This window comes from Camelus bactrianus, chromosome 5, assembly GCF_048773025.1.
Source record: "Camelus bactrianus isolate YW-2024 breed Bactrian camel chromosome 5, ASM4877302v1, whole genome shotgun sequence".
In the NCBI taxonomy this organism is placed as follows: domain Eukaryota; kingdom Metazoa; phylum Chordata; class Mammalia; order Artiodactyla; family Camelidae; genus Camelus; species Camelus bactrianus.
Window position 1 is genome coordinate 59,909,614 of NC_133543.1, and position 27,355 is coordinate 59,936,968.

Below are 27,355 nucleotides of genomic sequence, written 5' to 3' on the forward strand. Positions count from 1 at the left end.
GCAAACTCCCAATTTATCCCTTCCTATCCCCTTCCTCCGCTGGTAACCGTAAGTTTGTTTTCTATGTCTGTGAGTCTGTTTCTGTTTAGTAAATAAGTTCATTTTCTCATTTTTTTAGATTCCACATATGAGTGATATAATATGGTATTTTTCTTTCTCTTTCTGGCTTACGTCACCTAGTATGACAATCTCCAGTTCCATCCATGTTGCTGCAAATGGCTTGATTTTATTCGTTTTTATGGCTGAATGGTGTTTATGCCTTTTTGAAAAGAATCAACTTAGTTCTAGGGAAAATTTTATTAAACTTCCAGCATGTCATCTTGTCAATATTTATATTTAATATATTAATGTTACGGGTAGTTTATGTTACAGGTTAGACCTTGAAATAAGGCAATTTTGGTTTTGGACAAATACTGTACATGACTGATTAGAAAGGACTGTTTCCTTTTTTGTTTTTTCTAACCCCACTCATTCTCACATGTGTTTGGTCTTCATCAGCATTAATGGTGGATTCTAAGGAGACTGTAGAGAGCAGAGCACATAAAGAGCACAATGTGCCTAAGGTTTTGAGGCTTCCTTTACATAGTGCTTTGAAAGCTGGGCGTATGACCAGATATGTGTACCAATACTGCCAGATTGATCAGAGTCATTATTTATATATAAAAATAAAAGTATTGAAGATATTTTCTGAGGCTTTAGACTTTTTGAAATTAATTGTTATTTGTTCTTTTACTAAGAACATTGAAATCTATTTTGGTGGGGGTCATAAATTTAGATGCTTAGAGGGTAGGTAATAAAAATCAGCAAAGCTGAGAAGTTACTAGCACTGTAAATCCTAAAAACAACAGTCTGAAAACAGTATTTTTGGCATGTCCTCATCTAAAAAATCATGGTTTACTCATTTCTATGTGTAAAAAATGGGCCTACAGTTGCCAGATTGTGATTTTGTTTTAAGGAAATGCCAGATATTCTAAATTTTTGGTGAAATACCCTAATTTTTAATAATAGATAAATTAAAATTGTGACAAAAAATCCTTCCAAAGCAAAAACAACCCTTTTTGTAGAGAATATTTGCTTTTATAAAATCAGCCTATGACTTTTATTCTAAATTTTGACTTTCGTTTATTTGAGTGTTCATTTTTCTGATAAGTTTACTGTTGTATTTTTTTGTAGTCAGAGTTTCAGTTTGCCACCTCTTATCCTTAACTAACCAAAGGGCACTTAGCATGGGGGGAAAAAGACATTCAGAATGTTGTGGTATACTTTCCAAATATGTTAGCACACAGCTGGTCAACCTTAAAATTGTAATGTCAACTTAAATCCCTTTTTTGGCAGTCAATCAATTCTTTTTGTCTTTCAAGCATCTCAAAAGGTCAAATGGAGAATTTTACTCTTTGTGCATAAAACTCTCAGTCTTACCTTTTGGGATAAGAGTGGAGTCTCAATAATTTAAGACATGTAGGAAATCAGGATATCCAACTAATAAGTCAGTTGATTTCATTTGCAGAGGACAATTTAAATGGGATATATTTAATATACTTGATTTAAATAGTTGATTGTATATTGAAAATAAGGTCATAATTTTAGTATTTTAATTTCCTTTTATTAAAGTTTAGCTAATGATACTATCCTAAATGCATCTACTTTTATAATAATTCTTCTATGCATAAAATTTTATATGTAAAAATTTTCCCAAACTGATATGTATTATAATAAGGTCTGTGGTTTTCCTACTGATATAAAAACTAGGAGTCTTAATATTCATTATGGGGTATAATGAAAATATTAGAATAAAGTTGGTAATAGTTCTTTAGAGTTGGTATCAAAATAGGTTTTAAATAATTCTGCTATACATTGCTGCTGATTGTATAATATGGATCACAAGATCCAAAATGTTAATTAGTTCTGTACTATTTGCTCATGTGAGATTGACAATTTAATTGGTTGTCTTCAGTGCGTACTATGTCAATCACAGTATTTACAATCTAGTTTTCTTACACTAGCTTAATTGTCAAGTGAAACAAACTTGTATATTTCTGTCTAAGATTGATTCTTTTTAATGGCCAATCACAACATGATTTTCCTTAGAGAGCGTCCTTATTTCTTGGTTCAGTCAAAAGATACAAAGCGCTATTGACTAGAAAATGGCTTGAGCTCCAAACTTGTAATTGAAAAAGAGAGATTTTAAAGGAAAATATGGACAGATAGATGCATTAGAAAATTCACACTTCTGTTGTTCTCCCATACCAGTGGTTTCTCAGAGAAGTCCTGTGTTAAGTAGAAAAGAAATTTGTAGAAGAGAAAAATAAGCATGACCTATATAAAATTGATGAATTTGCTGCTCAGCAGAAGTGATAATACTGTCTTTCCAGACTGGGTTATTTTGGGAGAAAGAATACCAGTGCAAATATTTAAATCTGAACTTCCTTTAGTTCTCATAGCTCGCTAACTAGTGGCACATGTTAAATGATATAAAGATATGCCTTTGGTTGGCAAATTTTAAATCCTTAAAATTTTAATACAGTGGAATTGGCTTGATAGGCCTGATAAAAATCAGAATAACTTATTAATGTCTTCCTTGTTAGGAAGGTACAGGGAACCTTTCCAGGAATGATCCATATGCATGATACTATGTTGGATGAACAGTGGAAATAGTCAAATACATTTTGTGACAGTTCAGGGATCACATAGAAGTGACTTTCTAGTTTATAACACCAGGATAACTTTCATCAATTATGGAAAAGTCAAATATACACATTTCTGAATACTCATAAACCATGGGCTTGGGTATTCATGTGTGTGTGTAGTTATGGAGAAAAGAATGTCCATTTTTTTTGTAGCGTAGATTTGAAACTAAAGATGACCCACAGGCTGTTTTTCATAATAACAGCTTTATTGAAATATAATTTACATACCATAAAATTCATGCTTTTGAAACATATAACTCAGATATTCACAGAGTTGTACAACCATTGCCACTAATTTTAAAACATTTCATCACCCTAAAAAAGAGCTCCTGTACCCATTAACAGCCACAAATTCCTCCTCTCCCATGCTCTGGCAAAAGCTATTCTATTTTCTATTTCTGAAATTTCATATAAATGGAATCATACAATATATGCCCATTTTTGTCTGTTTTTTTTCACTTCGCATAATGTTTTCAAAGTTCATTTATGTTATAACATGTATCAGTACTTCATTTATTTTTATGACTGAATGATATCATATTTCTATATATACCATTTTGTTTAGCGATTCACCAGTTGACAGGCATTTGGGTCAGTTCCTCCTTTTGGCTATTGTGAATAATGTTGTTATAACATTCATGTACAGATTTTTTGTGTGGACATGTTTTTAAGTTCTCTTGAATATATATACCTATGAATGAAATTGCTAGGTCATTAAGTTACTTTTCATTCAACATTTTAACTTAACTGCCAAACTGTTTTCCAAACCAGCTGTACCAGTTTACATTTATAGCAATGTATTGAGGGTTACAATTTCTCCTCATCCTAGCAAACACTGTGTATTTTCTGTCTTTTGCAAGTTAGCCATCCTACTGAGTGTGAAGTTGTATCTCATTGTGTTTCTGTTTGCATTTCCCAAGTGATTAATGATGCTGAACATTTTTTTCACATGCTTAGTGACCACTTTTCTATCTACTTTGGAGAAATGTCTATTCACATCTTTTTTCCTATTTTTAATTTTTTTTTATTATTGTAAGAATTCTTTATATTTTATAAATACAAATCCATTCTCAGGTGTATGATTTATCTGGTGTCCTTTATCAGATATAGTTTTTTCCCCCACTTACTTGAAGATTTTTTTTTAATTCAGTTATAGTCATTTTACAATGTTGTGTCAATTTCCAATGTACAGCACAATTTTTCATTTATACATGAACATACATATATTGTTGCATTTTTTTTTTTTGCTGTGAGCTACCACAAGATCTTGTATATATTTCCCTGTGCTGTACAGTGTAATCTTGTTTATCTATTCTACATATGCCTGTCAGTATCTACAAATTTCAAACTCCCAGTGTGTGGAATATATTTTTTGAAGCACAAAAGTTTTTTTTTAAATACAATAATTCATTATCTTTAATACTCTCTGAGAGGCAAATGAAAAGCAATAATGGTTTTGTTAATTAAAAATATTGAGATATAGTTGTATAATATTATATAAATTTCAGGTGTACAACATAGTGCTTCACAATTTTTAAAGGTTATACTCTATTTATAGTTATAAAATATTGGCTATATTCCTTATGCTGTATATGTATCCTATAACTGGAAATTTGGATCTTTTGCTCCCTTTCACTCATTTTGCCCCCCACCCCTACCTCTGGCAGCCACCAATCTTTTCTCTATACCTACGAGTTTGATTTCTTTTTTTAGATTCCACAAATAAGTCAGATCATACAATATTTTCTTCTCGTCTGACTTAATTTGCTTAGCACAGTGCCCTCATGGTCCATTCATGTTGTCACAAATGGCAAGATTTCCTTTTTTTAATGGCTGAATAATATGTGTATATATAAATGTGAGATGTACATATCACATTTTCATTATCCATTCATCCATCAGTGGACATTTAGGTTGTTTTATGTCCTGGCTATTGTAAATAATACTGCAGTGAACATGGAGGTACAGATATGTTTTGAAGATAATTGTTTCTTTCAGGTAAATACCCAGAAGTGAAATGTCTGGATTATATAATAGTTCTATTTTTAATTTTTTGAGGAATCTCCATACTGTTTGCCATAGTGGCTACACCAATTTACATTCCCACCAACTGTGCCGGATGCTTCCCTTTTTTCCACATCCTTGCCAGCATGCATTCTCTTGTCTTTTTGATAATAACCATTCTAACAGGTGTGAAATGATGTCTCATTGTGGTTTTGATTTGCATTTCCCTAGTAATTAGTGATGCTGAACATCTTTTCATGTGCCAGTTGGCCATCTGTATAACTTCTGTGGAAAAATGTCTGTTCACATCCTCTGCCTATTTTTAAATCAAGTTGTTTGTTTCTGTTGAGTTATATGAGTCCTTTATATATTTTGAACATTAACCCCTTATCAGATATATTATTTGCAAATATTTTATCCCATTTCATAGGTTTCCTTTTCCTTTTATTGGTTTCTTTAGCTGTGCAGAAGCTTTTTAGTTTGATGTAGTCCCATTTGATTATTTTTGCTTTTGTTGCCTTTCCTTTTGGTGTCAAATCCAAAAAAATGATCACCAAGACTGATGTCAAGCTGCTTACTCCCCTTGTTTTCTTCTAGGAGTTTTGTGCTTTCAGGTCTTACATTCAAGTATTTAATCCATTTTGAGTTGATTTCTGTGTATAGTGTAAGACTGCAGTCCAATTTCATTCTTTTGTATGTGACCAGTTTTCCCAGCATCATTTATGGAAGAGGCTTTCCTTTACCCATTGAATACTCTTGTGTCTTTTCTCACAAATTAATTGATTGTTTATGTGTCAGTTTATTTATGGATTTTCTGTTCTGTTAAATTCATCTATGTGTCTGTTTTTATGCCAATATATACTGTTTTGATTACTATAGCTTTGCAATGTAGTTTGAAATGGGAAAGCGTAATGTCTCCAGTTTTGTTGTTCTGTCTCAAAATTGCTTTGGCTATTCAGGGTCTTTTGTGTCCATACAAATTTTATGATTGATTGTTCTATTTCTATGAAAATGCCACTGAAATTTTGATAGGAATTGCATTGACTCTTCAGATTTCTTTGGGTAGTATCGACATTTTAACAATATTAATTCTTCCAACCCATTAACGCAGAATATTTTTCCATTTATTTCTGTCATCTTCAGGTTCTTTCATCAGTGTCATTTAGTTTTCAGTGTACAGATTTTTTACCTCCTTGGTCTAGGAATTTATTTATTTTGATGCAATTGTAAATGGGATTTTTTTAAACTTCTCTTTCTGATAGTTTGTTATTAGTTTATACAAATGCAACTGATTTTTTGTATACTGATTTTATAATCTGCAACTTTACTGAATTTACTAATTCTGTTCGGTGGAGTCTTCAGGCTTTTCTATTTATAGTATCATGTCATTTGCAAATAGAAACAGTTTTACTTCCTCCTTTCCAATTTGGATGCCTTTTATTTTCTTGCATAATTGCTCTGGCTATACTTCTAGACTATGTTGAATAAAATTGGTGAGAGTGAGCAGTCTTGTCTTTTTCCTGACCTTAGGGGAAAACTTTCAGCTCTTCACCATTGAGTATCAGCTTTTTGTATATGGTCTTTATTATATTGAGCTACATTCCTTCTATACTCAATTTGTTGAGAGTTTTTTTTTTTAATCATGAATGTTACATTGAATTTTGTCAAATGCCTTTTCTCCTTGAGAAGATCATAGGATTTTTATCCTTCATTTTGTTAATGTTCTGTACCACATTGATTTGTGGATGTTGAACTGGTCTTGCATCCCTGATAAAAGTTTTTACTTTTGATGAAGTTCAGTTTATCTAGTTTACCCTTGGACAATGCAAGGGTTAATGTTTGTTTAACTTATATCTGGTCCTCTGTATCTGTGGTCCCTCCTCATTCTTGGATTCAACAAAGCATAGACTGTGTGGTATTGTAGTGTTTGCTATTGAGATTTATCTGTATATAAGTGAACCCACACAGTTCAAGACTGTGTTGAATTGTTCAAGGGTTAACTACAATTTTACCTTACTGCTTGAGCTTTTGGAGTCATATCTAAGGTTCACATTGTCAAATCCAAGATCACAAAGTTTTTTTGTGTTTTTCTCTTAAAAGTGTTACCCACTTCTGCATTTAGGTTGGTTCATTTTGAGTTAACTTTTATATGTGATATAAGGTGGGGGTCCAATTTTATTAGTTTGCATCTGGATATCTAGCTGTTCCAGCATTAATTCTTAAAAAGACAAATTCATTACCCATTGAATTATTTTTGCACTTTTTTTCAAAAATCAATTGACCATAAATGTAAGGGTTTATATCTGCACTCTCAATTCCATTTCATTGATCTATATGTCTGTTCTCAAGCCAGTACAACACTATCCTGATTACTATAGCTTTTTTTTTATCAAGGTATATTCAGAATATAGTTTTATAGTAAGTATTTTTAAGACTTCTTTTAAAGTAGTTTTAGGTTCATAACATAATTGAGAGGAAGGTACAGAAATTTTCCCTATAACCACTGCCTGTACACACGTATAACCATCCCTATTATCAACACCAGAGTCATCAGAATGGTACATTTGTTACCAAGGATAAAACCACATTAACACATTATAATCACTTAAAGTCCATAATTTATCTTAAATTTAACTCTCAGTATTATATATAATATGGATTTTGACAAATGTATATTGACATATATCATCATTATAACCACATAGAGTATATTCATTCCCCTGAAAGTCTCTGTGTTCTGTATATTTATCCCCTTGTTCCACCACCAGCAACCACTGATATTTTTATTTTCTCCGTAGTTTTGCCATTTCTAGATCATACAGCATATAACCTTTTCAAACTGTCTTCTTTTACTTGGTAATATTCATTTTAAGTTTCTTTCATGTCTTTCCATGGATTAATGGTCATTTCATTTTAGCGCTCAATAATATTCTGTCATTTGGATGTACCATACTTTGTTTAGCTGTTCACCTACTGAAGGATATCTTGGTTACTTTTAAGTTCTGGCAGTTAAAAATAAAACTGCTTTAATCATCTGTGTATAGTTTTTTGTGTGGACGTAAGTTTTCCTATTCTTTGGGTAAATACCAGGGAATGTAACTGTTGGATCCCATGGTAGAAGTACGTTTAGTTCTGGAACAAAGCACCAAAGTGTCGTCCAAAGTGGCTGTACCATTTTGCATTCCTACCAGCAGTGAATGACAATTCCCACTGCTCCAAATCCTTGCCAACATTTAGTGTTGCCAGTGTTCTGGATTTTGACCATTCTAATAAGTATTAGTAACTCGTTGTTTTAATTTGCATTTTCCTGATGACATATGATGTGGAACTGGAACATCTTATCATATGCTTATTTTCCATCTGTAACTTTGGTGAGTTGTTAATGCCTTTGGTCCATTTTTTAATTGGGCTGTTTGTTTTCTTATAGTTGAGTCCTTTGTATATTTTGGATAACTGTCCTTTGTCAAGTGCACCTTTTGCACATGTTTTGTCTCAGTCTGTGACTTGTCTTCTCATTCTCAGTTTTCTTACAGAGCAGAAGTTTTTAATTTTAGTGAAGACCACTTCTCCTGTGTTAACTGACATGCTTTACTGTTTCATTTCATGTCTCATGATCTTTTGTTGAAAACTGGACATCTTCAATAATATGTGGTTACTCTCGAAATCTCGATTCTCCCCTCCCCCCTTTACAAAGTTTTGTTGTTTTTCTGTTTTTCCAGGACTAATTCTGTACTCTTTGTTATATGAAGCCACTGACATCTCTGTTTAGGTGATTCAGTGGCCAGCTGATGATTGGTTAGAGATTTTCTTAAATATATTGAATCAGTAATTCTCCCAGTCTTTGATAAGCAGCCTTGTGTGCATGTTGAGACATACTTTCAATGCTCTGGCAATTTGCACTATGTCTTAACTTTCACTTCCTGATTATGCAGAGCTGTAGATGAGAGTTGAGGACCTTTTCAAGTCTTTCCTCAGCACTCACACAGCCCTGAGTACAGTCTTTTCTTGAGTATAGCCCTGCATATGTGGGTCACCTTCTAAGTATCCAGGAATATGTCAGAACTTTTCAAAGCCCCTTACAGACATCTAATCTCTAATTTTTCCTTTTATTTTTTCTGGTCAGTCTCTTGTTTTCCCCAACTGTTATCACTGCCTAAGACAGCTGCAGCATTGAAGAATTGCTCCTAATCATTTTAGACAAATACTTTCAAATAAAGGTCTGCTCTCACTGAGCAAGTTCTGAGTCAGGTCAAATAAATACAAGTTCTAAGAGTGGTGGTCTTCAGGGAGCTGTCAGACAGATCAACTAACAATAATTGTCTGGAAATGGGACTTCATGGGGAGCTCTAAATCCATTATGCTAAGCTGATGGCTTTCACAGTAGATTGCAAGGCTGTTGGTTTTCGAGGATTTCACAGAGGTGGTAAGATCAGATGGGAATAGAAAGTTAAAACACCACAAAGCTCACTGCTTTTTACCAAGATTCAGCCAGTTTTCCTGAATGAATGGTTCCTTGGATTATTGCAAGCCATTGGTTAATTTTCAGTTTTGAAACTCTGAAACTCAGAATTTTGAAACTTTCCTATTGTTCAAATTAATTTTCTGAAAAAGGAGTTTTTTGGAGATCATTGTAGTAAAACTGCAGGTTACAAAATCAACATACAAAAATCTTGTACATTTCTATACACTAACAATTATCTAGCAGAAAGAGAAACTAAGAAAATAATTCCATTTACAATTTGCAACAAAAATGAATAAAATACAGAGGAATAAATTTAATGAAGAATGTGAAAGATCTGTATATTGAAAACAATAGGACATTGCTGAAAAAATTGAAGACACAAAGAAATGGAAAAATATTTCATGCCCATGGTTGGAAGAATTAACAATGTTGAAATGCCATTACAACCTAAAGCGATCTATAGATTAATGCAATTCCTATCAAAATCCCAATAACATTTTTCATAGAAATAGAACAAAAAAATCCTAAATTTATATGAACCCACAAAAGACCCTGAATAACCAAAGCGATCCTGAACAAAGCTGATGGTATCACATTCTCTGATTTCAAATTATACCACAAAACTATGGTCGTCAAAACAGCATGATATTGGCAGAAAAACAGACAAACAGACCAGTGGAACAGAATTGAGAGCCCAGAAATAAACCCACAAATCTATGGACAATTAATTTATGACAAAGGAGTAAAAACATGCAAAGGAGAAAGGATAGTCTCTTCAATAAATGGTGTTGGGAAAACTGGGCAGACACATACAAAAAAAAAAAAGAATCTAGACCATTATCTTACATAATACACAAAAATCAACACAAAATGGATTATAGACTTGAATGCAAGATCTGAAACCACAAAATTCCTAGAGGAAAATATAGGCAATATGGTCTTTGACATTGGTCTCAGCAATATTTTTCTGTATATGTTTCCTCAGGCAAGGTAAACAAAAGCAAAAATAAACAAATTGGACTTCATTAAACTAAAAAGCTTCTGCACAGTGAGGGGAACTATCAACAAAATGAAAAGACAACCTACTGAATAAGATAAGATGTGCAAATCATATTTCTGGTAAGGGGTTAATATCCAAAATATGTAAGAAACTCATGTAAATCAGCAACAAAAAGAACCTGGTTTAAAAATGGACAGGGAATCTGAATAGACATTTTTCCAAAGAAGACATGCAGATGGCCAATGGGCATATACAAAGATGTTCAAAATCACTAATAATCTAGGAAATGCAAATCAAAACTGCAATAAGATATTACCTTGTGCTCATTAGAATGGCTGTTATCCAAAAAGCAGGAAATAGCAAATGTTGGAGAGGATGTGGAAAAGAGTACCCTTGTAAACTGCTGATGGGAATCTAAAGTTGTGCACCCTTTATGGCAAACAGTATGGAAATTCTTCGAAAATTAAGAGTAAAAGTACTATAGGATCCAGCTATTTCACTTCTGGGTATTTGAAGAATGCAAAAACATTAATTTGAAAAGAGTATTTTCATTGCAGCATAATTTAAAATAGCCAGGATATGTAAACAACCTAAGTACCAATTGATGGATGAATGGATAAAGAAGATGTGGTATATATAGGATGGATACTACTCAGCAATAAAAAAGATGAAGTCTTGCCATTTGCAACAATATGATTGAAACTTGAGGGTATTATGCTAAGTGAAGTAAGTCAGATGGAGAAAGACAAATCCCATATGATTTCACTCATATGGAATATAAAAAATTTACAAAATGAACAAACCAAACAAAAACAAACATGTAGATACATGGAAAAGAGTGGCGTTTACCAGAGGGGAAGAGGGATGGTGAGAGGGAAAAATGGGTAAAAGGGTCAACTGTATGGTGGTGGATGGAAACTAAACTTTTTGTGGTGAGCATGCAGTAGTATATACAGAAGTTGAAATAAAATGTTGTACACGTGAAATGTATAATGTTACAAACTATAATTACCTTGATAAAATAAAAAAATTAAATGGATGTTTTTGTGGAGTAAGAACTGGATGACTTGGAGAAAAGATGAGAATGATGTGCTCTTCACTGTAGACATTTTTGTGCTTTTGAATGTTGTATACAATGTACTATCATTTATTTTTTAGCTAAAAAATAAATAAAATACTATTATTATTTTGCTGTTTTTACTTTTTTGTTTCTATTATTGATTGTTATCTATGATAGCGAAATTAAAAAATAATTATTTTGCACATGACATGATTATCAGTTTAAATGCCATGACAATAAATCTACTCAATTAAAATTAAGTTATAGGATCATGTACAATACATATATTTTTATGTCACAAATATGATTTATATCATGTGTTGATGTAGAAGACACAAAAATGTTCTTACATTCAATATAATCTGTTTGTTTATATCTTTTTTCCTCTCTTTTCCATCCACATATTTTCTAGAGAAACAGGCACTGCTGGTCTGATGTACAGCAGGGACTACTAAGAAGCTAGCCTCCACCAGACAAATAAACACTGTAGTCTCTTTACTCAGATTGGTTCCTGTAGTTATTAGAGCTACCCCAAAATATTCTGCTTTATCTTCTCCACTCCATTTGAAGCCAAGTGCATCCATGTGACTTTGACCAATGAAATGTCAGGAGAAGTGATGTGTGCTACTTCTAGTCAGAAGCTTTAAGTATCACATTCCCTTCTTCCTCCCTCAGTGACTGTGGAAACATGTCAAGATGGTGATTCAGTTAACTGGATCTCTGAATGATCATCGAGAGTGCATCATGCCTGCTGACATGTAGTATGAATCAGAAATAGACTTTTATTGTTTTAACCCACTGAGACTTGCAGGTTGTTTGTTATCCCAGCATAACCTTACCTGTCCTTACTGATACAAGTTCAGATCTCAGCTCTTCGACAGCTATTAAGTGGCTTTGTGATCTATATTGCAAATTGGTCCCAAGTAGAAGACACAAAGTAGAATTATTTTATCTCACTTTCCCCTGTTATTAATTAATGAGAAGAATGAAGAAATTGAGGCTCAAGGCTATACAGCTACTCAGTGGGTGAGCAAAGACTAGAAGCCAGTTCCTCTTCCGTGTCAATCCAGTGCTTCAATACTGTATTAAGTATATTTAATTACCTTTCTAATACTAAATAAGAAGTGTCAGAATCTTTATTCTGAGAAAGATTGAGGCAAGCAACTTTTCACTCCTTAGTTTTAGTGCTTCTGGAAGTTTGACAATTAAAGTCTACCTGGGAATGGTGGGAACATCAGTCTATTTATCTCCACATCTTACAAGTCACTAACATTAGTCAGATTTTTTTTTAGGTTGCACAGTTATTAGCATAATTTTCAAACATATGTTTCTATTTGCTATTTGAGGAAGTGAAGTTGCAGTGTTGTCAGCTTGTAGAACTTCAAATTCTAGATGTCAGGGAACACATCAAAACCTAATTCAGAAAAGACAGAGATAATGCTTCTTGTGTCAAATGTTGTTTAAAGTCATTAGATATACTGCAATTCTCTTTGAAGAGTTCAACTTGCTCCCTTCTCTAAGATGACATCTTGGAGTCATTCTATTTCAGCCAAAAAAATAAAAACTCTTGTAAATATGTTTTTGCTTATTACTTAAAACATTACAAATTATATTAGATAATTTTTAATAATATGATATACTGGTTGTTATTTTAATCATTTATTTGTACTTAATTGATGTGCTGTGGTATTGTATTCATTGTGTCATATGTTGTTTGATCCTACATCAGGTTAAATGTGACCAAATATTACACCAGGTATTACAAATGAATGCTTGTTTTCAGTAAACTATAAACAACATAGGAATAGTATACTGCTTCCAAAGTATAAGATTGGTAAATAAGTGAAATGAGTAAAGTTTACAAAAGTTAAGATTGCATTTCTAGGTGATACCTGCCTGAATATGGAGACTAGTTCATTCTGTAGTCAAGTAAATATTTGAGTGCCTATAATACTCCAAGCACAGTTCTTGACCCTGGGAATAGATCTGAGAATAAAACAAAAATCCTTTCGTTATGACATTTATATGATAGTGGAATAAACAGGAAATATGTAAATAAGTAAATTAGATATATAAATAAGTAAATTAGAATATAAAATAAGGTAGTGATAAATGCTAAAAAGAAAATTATAGCAAGATATGGGGCTAGAGAAGAGTTGTTACTATTAGAGAGGGTTGTTTTTTAGGAAACCATACTCGGGCAGGGCATTTATGTAGGGAGGGGATGAGCCATGTGATTACCTGGGGGAAGATTGTTTCAAGAAGTAGTTCCAGTAAATATAAAGAGTCTAAGGTAGGAGAGTGTTGGAGACTTGCAAAGAGGCCAACAAAGTGTCATGAGCAAGCAGAAAAATGGTAGGAAATGGGAGTGACAATTTATCTGAAACCAGGTAAGGTAGGATCTAATAGGCCGCAGTAGAAATTTAGGACTTTATTCTGTGTGTCAGAAAACTACATCAGGGTGTCCAGGAGCTTGGTGGCATGACATAATTTCCATTTTAAAATACTTTCTCTGGTTACTGTGGGGAGAACTGGCTGTTGATTTACCAGAAAAAACCCGAAGAATTCTTGGGGCTTCAAGTGATGAGTCTAGGAGGCAGATGGAGATGACTTGGATTAGGTTGGGGCAGGATATTATTTAAATGTAGTTCTATCAGGATTCATTTGATGGATTGGAAGAAAAGTTGTAAGAAACAGGGAAGAACCAAGGGTGACGTCAAGGTTTTTTAACTTGAGATGCTTTACAGCAATAACTGCTGTGATAAGAATCTCTAGGGAAAGAGCATGTTCGGCAAGGGGCAGAGGAATGAATTAAGAGCTCAGTTATGGATTTACTAGGATGGAAATGCCCATTAGGCATCAGAATAAAATATGAAGATTCCGAGGAGAGGTTCATTCTGGAGATAGAAATCTGGGAGTCATCAGCATATAGAATGTGTTGAAGGCCATTGGGATGGATGAAATCATGTAAGAGTAAGGGACACGATAGCATTTCAAGGTTGGGGAGATGGAGAGGCTCCAGCAGAGAAGACTGAGAGGTAGCAACCACCTGAGTAAGAAAAAAATCAGGAGAATATGGTATACTGAATTACAAGTTAAAAATAAAAAAGATTTAGAAGAGGAGGAAGAGAGAGTGATGAACTGTATCAAATGATGCTGAGAGTTTGAGCTAAGAGAGTGAAATAGAAAGGGGTGAGGGTAGAGAGATGAGACTGAGTCTAGCTGTGATCGATATTATAGCATGCTTTTATGATATCAAAGATACAGAGAAGAGGAGGAAGTGATGATGTAATGAGGGAAAAGAGAGAGGAGATAATTGCATGAGAAAAGTCCTTGATTAGGTAGAGCTGGGACCCAGTGTGTGAGAGAAGTTGGCCCATATAGAACATGGACAGAGTATACATTGAATCAGTGTGGAGGCAGCGCATGCAGGGTTACAGATGCTTGTGGATTGGCACATCTGGTGGAGAGGATGAAGAAGAGCTCTTCTGATTGATTGATTGATTGATTGATTGATTGATGAAACAAGAAGGAAGGTCAGCAGCTCTGAGAAAACAGTTTACTTATCTGTCTCCCTCCGCAGATTTTTGTGAGAGTTAGGGATCATGTCTTCCCTATCTTTATATTAGCATCTGACCCAGTGCCTGGCACACATTAAGTACCTCATAAAGGATTATAAAATGCAAATGAATAATGTTTAAAAATTACTTTTGGCTTCACCTTTTCTTGTTTTAATTGAAATAGAGTTGATTTACAATATTGTGTTAGTTTCTGGTGTACAGCATAGTGATTCAGTTATATATATATTTGGCTGCACCTTTTCTTAATACGTAACTTGAATGTATTTATATTAATGTTTATTTTATTGGAGTAGAGTTAAAGATAGTTTACAGAAGGCTGATTGTGAATATCTTACCTCAGTGCCAGGCTCTCCTGAGCTGGCATTTGTTTTATTTTAGAAGTTGAAGTTTATTGATTCTCTCAGGCTCATTAGAGACTATGTGTAGGCAAAACATACAATAAAATATGTCCAAATAGCCAGCATTTCTCCTTTTCTGCTAAGATAAATTTCTAAGTGACTGATAATATTGTCAGTGATGGTCCTAACTTGTAAAAATATATTAACAATTTTCCAGGTGAAAGGTGACACGAAATGTAAGAATTTCGGCTGTTTTGAGAGGAATCTCCAGAAAGAGTGAGTAGCAAGGAATCACTATATATATTTTTCTATGTTGACTTTGAGATTTCTCTCACAAAGGTTTCTGAATCTCAACACTTGACATTTCAGTCTGGATAATCCTTTGTTGTGAGGATTGTGGGGAGGGTCGGGAGCTGTTCTGAGCATTGTAGGATGTTTAGTGCTATCTTTGGCATCTGTCCACTAAATGGCAGTAGCACCACTATCCCAAGTGTGACAACTATCAACATCTCTAGACATTGCCAAATGTTCCCTGTAGTCAGGGTAGGGATGGGGAAGAAGATTGCCCTGGTTTGAGAACCACTACTGAAAAGAACAGAAAAAGTTGCCCCAGGCTTTTGACTCATTTATTCTAGAAACAGATTATTCTTCTGAGGACAGTTGTGGCATTTTTATCTAATGAGAGTGTAGCTATGAAGATATTATCACAGGAATGGCAATTGAGACTGTAAATTCCCATTTCACAGTCACAGAATACCTTAATCCTGGATACAATACAAAACATTCAAAGCTAAATACACATCAGTTAGCATGGAGCCAAAGCTGTCATGTGGAAGAGAAACTCAATTGCCAGAAGTGTATTTCTGGAAGGCAGGAAGGCAGACCTGTGACCCATGGTGCTAATTATAGAGAGACATAGTTTGATTCCTGATAAGGGTGATGGTTCTGATGATTAGCAGTGTCTAAAAATGGAATAGGTGGCCCCAGAGTTTCTTTTCCATTGTCAATCAAGCTCAAATCACATGGTAACATTTAAGGAATATCACAGAAAGAATTAAAGCATTGGTTGGATTTGAGATTCCATTCAATCCTGTGAGTCCAGAAAGATCAGGAGGGCCATTGAACACCCAAAATGAAGTTACATTGGAAAAAAATCATCAAGAATGAAAGGCCAGGGAGCAGTAATGGGAAACAGCAAAGTTAAATTGGTGTTCTAATGAGGAAGGCATTCATCTTCAGCAGGAATAGCTCGGGAAGGAGGGATGCGAGAATTCAAATGTGCAAGAGTCCTCACTTTGAGATTCTCTGAGACTCTGGCCTTATGACTTGAGGGAGTTCTTTGAATTGTCTTGATGGTGGCTAAGGACCCCCCATTAAATCCATCCCCACTTCTTGATGGCAACTTCTACCACTTTCAGGAGTTCGTAAAATGGTTATAAGAATTCACTAGGGTGCTTGTTGGCCACGCATATTTGTGGGAAACATATGCAGAGTTTCCATTTCCTTAAGTCTCTTTGTGAGCTAGTGCTTCTGCATTTTAAACAAGCACCCTTAGGAATTCCAATACAGGCAGACTGTGATCACCCTTTGGGCAACATTGTTTTGGAAGATATAGTTCAGGATGCTGTCTGACTCCTACCTGAGCCTTGTGAATTTTTGTAGTTTTCCCAGGAAAGAGACATTTCTAGAAATTTCTAGAACAGCAGTTAGACTACCTATGTTAAGTGTTAAACTTCTAATCTAACGGTCACTCTGGTATTCCCTTCCAAGAGCTGATGTGAAATTCAAGGAGTGCAGTGATGTTTTTCTGGAAATGTGGCATGCTTTTTGGGGGGTGTGGTTAGGGGAGATTGTTTATTTTCTGGTAATAAATGATTCTCTCTGATATTTCCTCCCTCCCAAGTGACTAAATTCCCAAGCTCTAAAAAGCCTGATAGTCCTAAAAGAAAATGTTTAGAAAATTTTAGCATAAGTCAGTACCATTACCAGTAGCCTCATTCAGGCAATAATGACATAGAACCTCCTCAGCTGGGTGACTTATTCATGGAGTAACTCATTTGAAAGAAACTCCTCGTAAAGCCACTGGAGTATCAAACAAACCAGAGTGACTAGAGATTGATGTCATTGTTTAACCACTGTAACACCAGTGTGTCTTCCCTTTTATATTTCTGGAGCGGACAGATTTTTATATTGAATGTCTTTGGCTGTGTCCAGGTGTTAGCAGAAAACCAGGGTTCAGTGGAGAAGGCATCCCTAGGTAGTTTCTGTAGTTTCAATTAGTGATCCTGAACTCTGATCCTTGTCTTCTGACTCCTATCTCCTGTGTGTGATACTCCCTGTATCTCCATAAGAATTTTGACTCTGTCATCCTATTTACCTGGTTAAAACTTCTTTTTGTTGAATCTGCCTGACCTCATACCCTAATCCTTGATCAAGCTTGAAGAAGTATAATTTGACCATCACTAATCTACACTTGCCATTCTTCTCCTATGATACACTTGGAAAAGCCAATAAAGTCAATATTTGTTCCTTGGTTTCATGTATCATTGATTCAGAAGCAGACTTAGCAGGAAGCTAATTGAGCTTAAACTTTAGAGCCTGTATTGCTTGGGCTGCTTCCAAGGACCAGAGATGGCCTGAGCAGAGCATTCATATGGCATATGGTTTTAAAATATTTGCAAAAAATGGCATTTTGAGTACTCTCTGTCAAGAATGCTGTCTCCTTCCATGAGGATCCTAACTCTATCCCTTCAGTATGACAGTGTTTGTGTGGGAATTTTGGGGATCTAGGTGAGGGAAGTAGAGTCAGGAATACATTTCATTTGAGTAGATATATTTTTGTTGTTTGTAGTATAAGAGATACATTTATGACGTATCCAGTCACACCCATGACTCAAAGTAGGACTTGCTTCTAGAAGTTTCCCACTGTGCCAACTTGCTTGATGTCATGTCAGAAATGTGCAAGGGGAAGGTCATATCTTGATGTGATCAGGTCCCACAGAACCCATCACAAGACATATGAGGGCAGACAAGGAGAAACAAGGGTGGAAATGTACAGAGGTGGAAGTTATCTGTGGTCAATTTCTCCAAAATGCTGATGTGTGAAATTGTAAGCAGAAGATGCAATTCTTACTGACATCAGGTCAAAGCAGAAGTTCCCTCCTGTCAGAAATGTACTCAATGATGAATACACACAATTACAAATGTACTACACATATAATATTTTAAAGAGATCAAGGAGTTTATTAGAATTCCTAGTATGAAAGCACAAACCTGAAGTAGCAAAAATAGTACATCTAAGTGTGCAGAACCATGTTTTATACATTTCAATTATCAATAATGAAAACCGTATTTCAATCAGCTACTCTAGAGAAAAGAGTGAATAGTCATTATGCTTTCTCTGTGGAAAACGGTGTCACAAAATTGTGGTTATATGAAAAGGTAATAAAAGCGTCTGAGCCAAAAATTTTCGGAAGAAGTCTTTAGATTGTGTGTCAGGCATTGATTAAATTTTTATTATTTTCCTGGAATTTGTATGTTTGATGTATGTGTCAGCCTTTTAAAAATTGTGATTTATTGTGATTTCTTTCTTTGTTCTAAGTGTATGTTCATTTTTTACGAAATTATGCATTTGTGATTTTGTGTTCTTTTTTTTCCCCTAAGTCAGTGGTTTCAAAGTTTATTGTGCATCAAAATCACCTGGAGGGCTTGTTAAAACAGTTTCTGATTCAGGAGCTCTAGGGTGGGACCTGAGAATTCATATTTCTAATAAGTTCCCAGATGCTGCTGCTGCTGTTTGGGACCACACTGTGCCAACCACAGAGAACCGTCTCCCTAGAAGTTCCCCCTCCTACTTCTTTCCTCACTCTTAGCCATACTAAGTTAGCACCTCAGCATTGCTTCTCTACGTGGGTGGAGCGGGTAAGTCCTTATATTATTTTTCTAAAAAAGGTCTCTAAACTCTAAGCTTTAGGTCAGATAAAACCTGGATGTGCCCTTTGGTTATTTTCTAACACTTTTCTGAGTTAGTTTCTTGTGAAAACTGCTGGCTTACCCGTGAATGGCTGTTGTAAACAGTAACCAGATAATAGGAAGATCTGGGTGCTTCAAAAAGTTTCTAAAAATAGCCATTTCTAACAGCCTTCTCCGAAGTTCCACCAACATAGGAAGTTATGGAATCTGTAGTAATAATAGTATAAGAACTTTTATTTATTTAAGCCTTTACAATTTCGGGATAGTTTTATTTACTTTGCTTCACTAGATATTCAGAACAACTCTGCAGAATATCACAAAATCAGTAAGGTAGGGAGCATCCTAGAATCCTGGTTCCTAGCCTAAAGGGGTTATTCCCACCACAATCCACAAACTGCACACAAAAAAAAAATGTGGCAAAGGGAAATTTTGAATAAATAAACAGTGAAATTTTGAACAAATCTGCCAGTTTTAGAGGCAAAATGTTAAGTGCTTTCCAAATGATTCCAGGTAGACCTACTTCTCAGTGTGTGATCCACTTTTCTGGCACAGAAATCAATTACCGTGAACCCTTGACTCACATTCTGTTTCTAATTATAACTGTCAGGAATCTGTTGATATTTTGCAGGCAAAATCAAGATTGCATGATTCTGCCTTACAGAATTGAGAGATGCGAAAATATGTAAAAAGAGGGACTTCCTAGGGATATGATGTATAATGTTTCATAACATCAGAGTATCTTTCCTACTGAATCTATCACTTGCATGTGAGATTGACTATGATGATGAGAGCAAGATGGAGGTAAAAATAGGGGAACAAGAAATTCATGGTTGATGTGAAATGCCTTCATAAACCATGCCCCCTACCAGTGCCTCCATCTTTAGTATCCTGCTACCTTCCCAAACCACATAGCAATTCTGCAGTCTTTTGACTCCCGTCATGAAGATTTTGCACAGCATCACCACCTGACATCAGCTACCTCATCATTCTCTTCACATTTGTATTGTTTTCCCTCCTCCCTGTGGGGCTATCTCTTGGTGCTCTTTTTTATACATATGGAGATAGTTGATGGTATTTGTATTTACATGTTTTTGTCCCTTGTACTTATCTTGAAGTAATCGCTAGGAAGTCATATACCTGTAAGAATAATTGACTCTCTTTTTCTCTGGTAGCATTGTACAGTATTTATGATGTAAGGGGGTTTTCATCCTTCTTGCCACTAACAAAGCTAAGTAAGATGGCAGATGTACCTGACAGGTGAAGTCACAGAAGAAAGGGAGAGAAAGAAGGCATTAGGGCAGTGGTATAAATAATATGGTAAAGAGAAGTGAGAGAGAATGCAGAAGTCAACACGAGAATGTCCTATGAATAAAATAAGTTGCCCTTCAGGTTCCCAAGCAGTGAGATTCCTGGAAAGTTGTCATCCTCTTTCTCCCTGTACCTCCCATTCCCACCATGTGATTTAATCTCTGTAAGGAGACCTACAGTTGGCCTTTTTGCCTCTATACCTACTGCAATGCCTTGTGTACACAATAAGCAGGTATGATTACAGTATATTATTTAACCCCAAAGTGACTGCACATTGACTTGCCATGCTATGCCAGAAACTAACAGTTTACACTGAGTTAGCATCTCAATGTCAGTAGCAGCTTGGTCCAGTTTAGAGTTTAGTTTTAGAATCAGAGTGACCAGCATTCCCACCTTGATTGGATAGCTGATGAGCTGAGTGAACTTGAACACATCATTTGGTCTTTCTTAGACTCAGTTTCCTTACCTGTAAAAAATTGAAACAACAGTAGTACCTATCTCACATATTTATGAAAAGTAATTTTCACAAAGTATATACTGTACTGGCTCAGTTCCGACGTAGAGTCAGTAATGGCATAGATGATGAGATTGAAAGCTTACTGAGCATTGACTGTATGGTTGGGCTCAGTATATGGTAGCTACTTTTCTTTTCTCTTTTCCTTTTTTAATAGTATATCGCTCACCTAGCTGCCTATGAAGATTTCTCAGATTTTCGTATTTCCCTATGCAAGCCCAGTCAAATAGCAATTGAATCGGGGCCTTGGGGTGCCTGTAAAGCAGTATTCATGTTGTTATTGTTGCCTACCTTCAGTGAAGGGTATTAGAACTGCAGCCAGTAGATGACTTAATGTGTGAGGAAAACTTCTAGCAATGCAGCCCAGGGACCATTAGCCTGTTTACAATTCACCAACTAATATAGTGGTTATATTTTACAAATGAAAAATAATCATCCCACGCCTTCCTTAAGTAAAAACTACAGTTTCATGTCCAATTGAATGCAACAAAGCCCGAAAAAATTTTTTAAAAGGCAGTCGGCCAGGTCTTTATTGCAGGAACATCGGAGAAATGAACCAGCTGAGCTACTTACCGTCTGCTTAAATTTCTCAACTATCGATCCTTGCAGCAGAGGAGCTATTTATAGGTCCTATGTCTCCTTTAAATCCTACCCTCCTAGGGATCTAGCTAGACTAGGAAAAGCCCCATTTTGTTCAGGATTGCATAGTCTGCCCACCGAACATGGTTTTGAATTAATCTGGAGTCTGATTACAGTCCCTGAAACTATTCAAGTATTAATGGTTTCCCTGTCAGCATTTAATGAGCATTTCCTTTGGATTGTTAGTCTTCATTGTTTTATTCATTTACTTACAATTTTTGATCACCAGTTTAGGTAAGATGTAGGTATTTATTTCTAAGGTCATTGGGATGACAGCTGGAGAGGACAATGGAACAATTAATACGACTTAAAATTCAAGCGTGGGAAGTTGGCAAGCTAAAATATGAACATAAAGATGCCCCTGGAAGCCGTGTGTCTCAAGTTGCTGAAACTGCTGTAGAAACCATTTGAAATCCTGGAGAGCAGGGACGATGTTATAGGCACTGTCTCCGTACTTTTAGTACCTAGAGTGATGCCAAGTTCCTAGCCCCAGGGGAGGAAAAGGAAAGAGGAAAATACCCAACCAAAATGTAGCAGAGTAAGACATTAATTAAAACATTCCTTTCATGCTGGAAACAAGCTGTAGATTCATTGACATGCCAGAGCTTTCATTGAACCATGTCTGAAATCAACATGTACTTGATGCTTTATTTCATCTGAGATAGAATGTCGGTGTCTGCGGATAGAATTAGTGCAAGTGTCCTTTCTGTTTTATTCACGATCCTTCTCAATCCCTCATCAAGTGACAACTTCAATAGCTATTCAAAAGAAAGGTGCGTGTGCATAGAACTAGAACATTTCTTACAAGGAGCTAAGAAGGTCAGCAGGAATTTCAAGGTTAGAGGTACCTTCTCTAACTTGGGGGGAACTCTGAGGTAAAAGATAGTTTATAAAAATATATCTCTTTTTAATAAAGTGCTTGGCTTTGGGAGTATACCACCTAAGCATTCTTGGGGAAAAATACTGTCATTTTAATAATGGCCTTAATGGCCAGCTTTTAGTCACTTTTTAAGGTTTTCAGATACAATAAAATAAAATCTCAAAGCTTTTAATTTCAAGAGAGATGATGTAATTGGTTTGTTTTTCTATACTTGAGGCTGTATAAGATGCCTGGGGAACCTAGAAATTTTGAATGCTCTGGTTCAGACGGAAATACAGGCATAGGAAGAACCAGTGGGCAGAAAAATCAGTAAATGAAATAGCACCACATGGCAGTTCAGACCCCAGACTCAAGAGCAGGATGACACTAGGTATCTGTTCTTAGAAAAACTTCTTAGCCTCTCTGTGCCTTGATTTTCTCGTTTATAAAATGTGGGTAATAGTAGTACCTTTCTCTTGGGGTTGAGGATTACGTTATTTAGTTAACCAATGTAAAGCTCTTAAAAATGTATCTCATCCATTTTAAATAAATTTTGGCAATTATTGGAAGACAGAGAAGAATGTTGGAAAGAAACACAAATATCAAAATGTCCATTGCTTGTTAAATGCAATCAATTTGTCTTTCCTCTTAAGCTCAGAGACAGAAGACAGGTCTGTTGTAACTCTTCCGTCCTGTGAGTCAGGAAGGCTCTAGATGGGGTAACTGTTAGTGCAGATTTAAGGACTTTAAGAGAAGGAACAGGATGCAGCAATCACAGCCATCTCCAGCGGATGGTTGTTCCGTTCAACAGGCACTCAGTGGAGAGATGCTGGGCCAGTCCCAAGAGTCATTGTGCCAGCAGCAGCTGCGGGCTCACTGGGGGAAGGAATGGAGCAGTAGTTCTCAACTCTTGTTTTGTGGGTTGTACCATCTCCCCCTCACAGTGTGCTTCCAATATTACAGAGTATAACATCATGTTATTTTCTTCAGTCGATAATTGGTTTGGTCCATGTCTGCCAGAGTTGAGTTTTGAACAGAATGTCCACTATGAGTTGACTGAGAGTGAGCTGATGTTTCCAGTTCAGAAGCACAGGTAGCAGGTTCAAAGGGAAGTCAAGTATTTGCTTGCACTTTGTCTTACGAGGAAAGCTCAGAGGGGGCAGATTAAAACAGTGCCAGAGCTAAAGGACAGCATGGTGCTTTTGTAAAGCACATGAGGTCCAGCAATCTCGTAGTTATGACAGTTGGTTGTCATGGCTGACTTCCTTCACTTGGGATATTTTTAATCCCCCCGAGTGTTTCTCCCTCATCCCACCCTTAATTCTAGTTCCTGAGAGTCCCAGGAACAGAGTTGGGAATCACTAGACTGAGTGCCAAGGATTGTAAGTTAGGTTTCTAGGTCACTGAGAAATCTTCGGTATTTGAATGTAGTCTTTCTGTATACAGATTGGAATATTTCTTAAGGAAATAATTATAAATTATTTTATTACCATAAAAGGGCAGAATCTTGGGAATAAAGAAGGGATGGGAAGGTAAACCTTCTCCTAAAATTTTCATATGAAACTTTTGCCCTGAGTAATTATTGGTTAGTCAATTAATTTTTTTTTAAATGTGCCTGTGCTCAACTGGGAAATTGTTGTTAATTCTGGTAGGGTAGATTGTTCCATTCATACAAACTAATATTTCCACTTAGCAATTTTTTTTAGAATAGTATTTATGGCAGACATGCACTAGACAAACCAGAGGCCTTGCATTTGCCATAATTTTGCAAAAAAAAAAAGTTACTGTGCTAAACACAATAATTACAGTTATTTTTTCTTCAGTGGAAAGCTTAGTATTAAAATTTCTGTTCATGTTCCAGAATCTGTTGATGTCTAAACAGTTTTATGAAGTGACTGATCTGTCTGATTAATATAAAACTGTGACCCTATTGGTAGCTTGAAATATATATACAGTGTATATGTCAGAAATACTTAAAATGGGAAATAAATGTTTTATGGCAAATAGTAAGAATATATTTATTGTTGATGTTGCTTTCAGAACAGAAAATAAGGCAGTGGGAGTAGGGGCTTGAGGAGATAGAAGCTTCAACCAGACATTGGAAGACCCAGGTTCTTAGTCCCAACATAGAAGCTTAACTGGAAACAAGCATGTCTCCAAACCTCATTAAGTTTCATATTTCACCTATGTAAATGAGAATGCTAACATCTCATCCAATCATCCCACCAAGTGTCTGTGAGGATTTAGCAATACAATATATATGAAAGTACTGTATAAATCTATGGTACTATTGATCCAAGAATGGTCTTTTGGGACCCTATTTTCTTCTTGATATCAATATTTAGGTTTCCCTGATTTAAAATGTACTTTTCTTATTACACAAGGAATATATGAATATATTATCATAGAAATCCAGGCATTACCATAATATACAGAAAAGGAAATGCAAGATCCTTGTCTCACCTGACTCCAAATCTTTCTTTTTTTTTAGTGGTGACACTATAAACAGTTTGAGTTTCCTTTCAGAAATTTTCTAAGCATACATACATGTATATATATATATGACATACAATTTTATTGCAGATAATTCAGATCAAAGGTTTATTTCTAACTGACAACTTTAGCATATTAAAACAGAAAAAAATTTCCCCACCTTTCCCCTCTAAGAAAAATGTAGCATAATTAACACTGCAGTTGTTTCATGGAGAAGATTGACTGTGAAAAGTTAAAGGAGTGTAGGAGATGTGGAAAGGGTTTGGTAACCGCGACAAGAACAAAATCCATATACAAATGAATGTATTTCAGTTGTCGTCAGGAAACCCCACTGTGTTAACAAATGGGAAATAACACTTCATGGCAGCCAATCTAAAATAATCTCTATGTGATGAGTACCACTGGCAGATCTGCCAGGACTTACTGATTCTCGGTGTGATCACACAGATTTCATTGGTCACAAACAGAGAAAAGCACATGATTGCACTGAAAACGTTGATGGTGCTGCCAGCCCAGAAATCACAGCTCAGGCTCCACGATAGCAGACTATCACACCTGCCACTTGACAGGTGTGCACTAAAATTTATGAAAAGCTTTTCTAGCCAAGCCATCGGGCTGCTGAAAAGAATGGTGGATGCCTTGGGCCTTGACATTTATTACAGCTTTGCCAGCATATCTGTCTTGTAGAGTGTGATTTGAAAAACGATATGTCTAACCATGATCTTAATAAGCTCATTTGTTCCAGGAGCTCATTGTACTTGGGCTTGCTGATAGAAGAGGAGAGGGCCAATGATATAAATAAAGGAGACTTCCTCGTGAAATTGCTCTGCTTATTTTAATACGGAGACAGTCTGATGCTTAACATTGCCAGTTGCCTGTACCTAAGAGAGGAATTACAACGTGGCTTTGAGATGTTTCAAACTGAGGGTCCAGTTCTTTAAAAACCTTGGTTTCACTCAGTTTGGTCCGAAACACTGAAATTAGAGCATGTGATACATATATTCTGGTGAAGATGCAAATATATTAATAGGAGCCAAGAAAGATAGGTCTTTAAATATATTTTAAAAGAAAACTTTGCATTTTTCTTATTAACCACCCATTTATAAGGACACAAAATATTTTGTGTATTTTCTCATTTATTATCAAAATACCCTTGAAGGACAAAGATGGGACCAGTATCATCCTGTTAGGACAGTATAAGCAAGAGGAAGTTAAACAAAATGTTTCAAATCAGCTTTCCCTGTCTTGTATCATGATCAGCCCACACATTGCTCAATTTTCGTGTACTTCCCTCTGGATAAATAAAAGCCTTAACCCACATCTCCTATATCTGAAGACATTTAGTTTGATAAATGTGCTTACCTATTAAGATACAATACTCATTTAAGAGAGGATTATAATAATTTTAAAAGCATTATTATGTTATCAGTACAAACAATATTTCTTATCTATGGAGGACCTGATCTTGTTTTTCTTGCTCTGCCCACTACTACTAAAGAAGTATTTCATTTAGTAAAAATATTATCTTCTTTTTTCTGCCTCTAATGTCTTTATTCCAGCCAATTAGCGTATTCTTCCCTGCCCACCTCTGTGCCTCCTAATCTCAGTCATCTGGAGGAACAGCCTTCCTGGTGAAAATAAACTAAAAAAGACTAAAATTAAAAAACAAAATTAGAGAAGGAACAACGATAGAAGTATAAGAAGAATACAGAAGTCTATTAAAAGACCTCAAAGGGGAAGAAAATTATGTAAAATTCCACGTAAATGAATCCTTAAGTCTCAAAGAAATGAAATGGACAATTTTCTAGAGAATGTTAATTACTACAATTAATTTAGGAATCAGTATCAAACACAAACAGAGCTATTTGTGTGTCCACAGCCATGGAGGAAGCTGTACTCTCCATCAGAGTTTTCAGTTACCTTAAAAAAAATTGATTCAAAGCAGGGTAGGTTTACCAAGATCCTTTCATATTTTCCAAGGGAATAAAGAACCCCGTGATAAATTCTTCCATAATATAGAAAAGATTTGTGTTAACCTGATAATGAAACTTGATAAAGATGATACACACACAAAAAAATCACCCACTAGGCTCCCGAAATGTACATGAATAAATATATAATAGTCCAAAATAAAATACAAGTAAATTGAATCCAACATAATATTTTAAAATACATTTTTCCTTAAAGGAATATACAGATGATTCACTAGTAAGAAATTGTTAAATATGCTATGTTGATTGATCAAAATAGAAAAAACATTATTTTACTGATTATTTTACTAAAAGCACTTGATACATTTCAAAGTCCATTTTAAGCCCAGTTCAAATGCTGCTTCTTTCAAAAACCCTTCCTTGATTCTTTGGCTGAAAGTAAATGCTACGTTGAACTGGTCATATCCCTGCATTTCTTTTTTGCTTACAACATTTTCCACATTATGT

General features: G+C 35.3%; 1 long non-coding RNA gene across 1 annotated transcript in view; it reads left to right on the forward strand.

The window, feature by feature from the left end:
* Positions 1 to 27,355, forward strand: part of LOC141577722 (uncharacterized) — a 556,628-nt gene that overhangs the window by 269,370 nt on the left and 259,903 nt on the right. Inside the window, exon 3 of the long non-coding RNA XR_012507068.1 lies at positions 15,350 to 15,408. This is a non-coding gene — a long non-coding RNA (uncharacterized LOC141577722). The remainder of the gene's footprint in view (positions 1 to 15,349; positions 15,409 to 27,355) is intronic.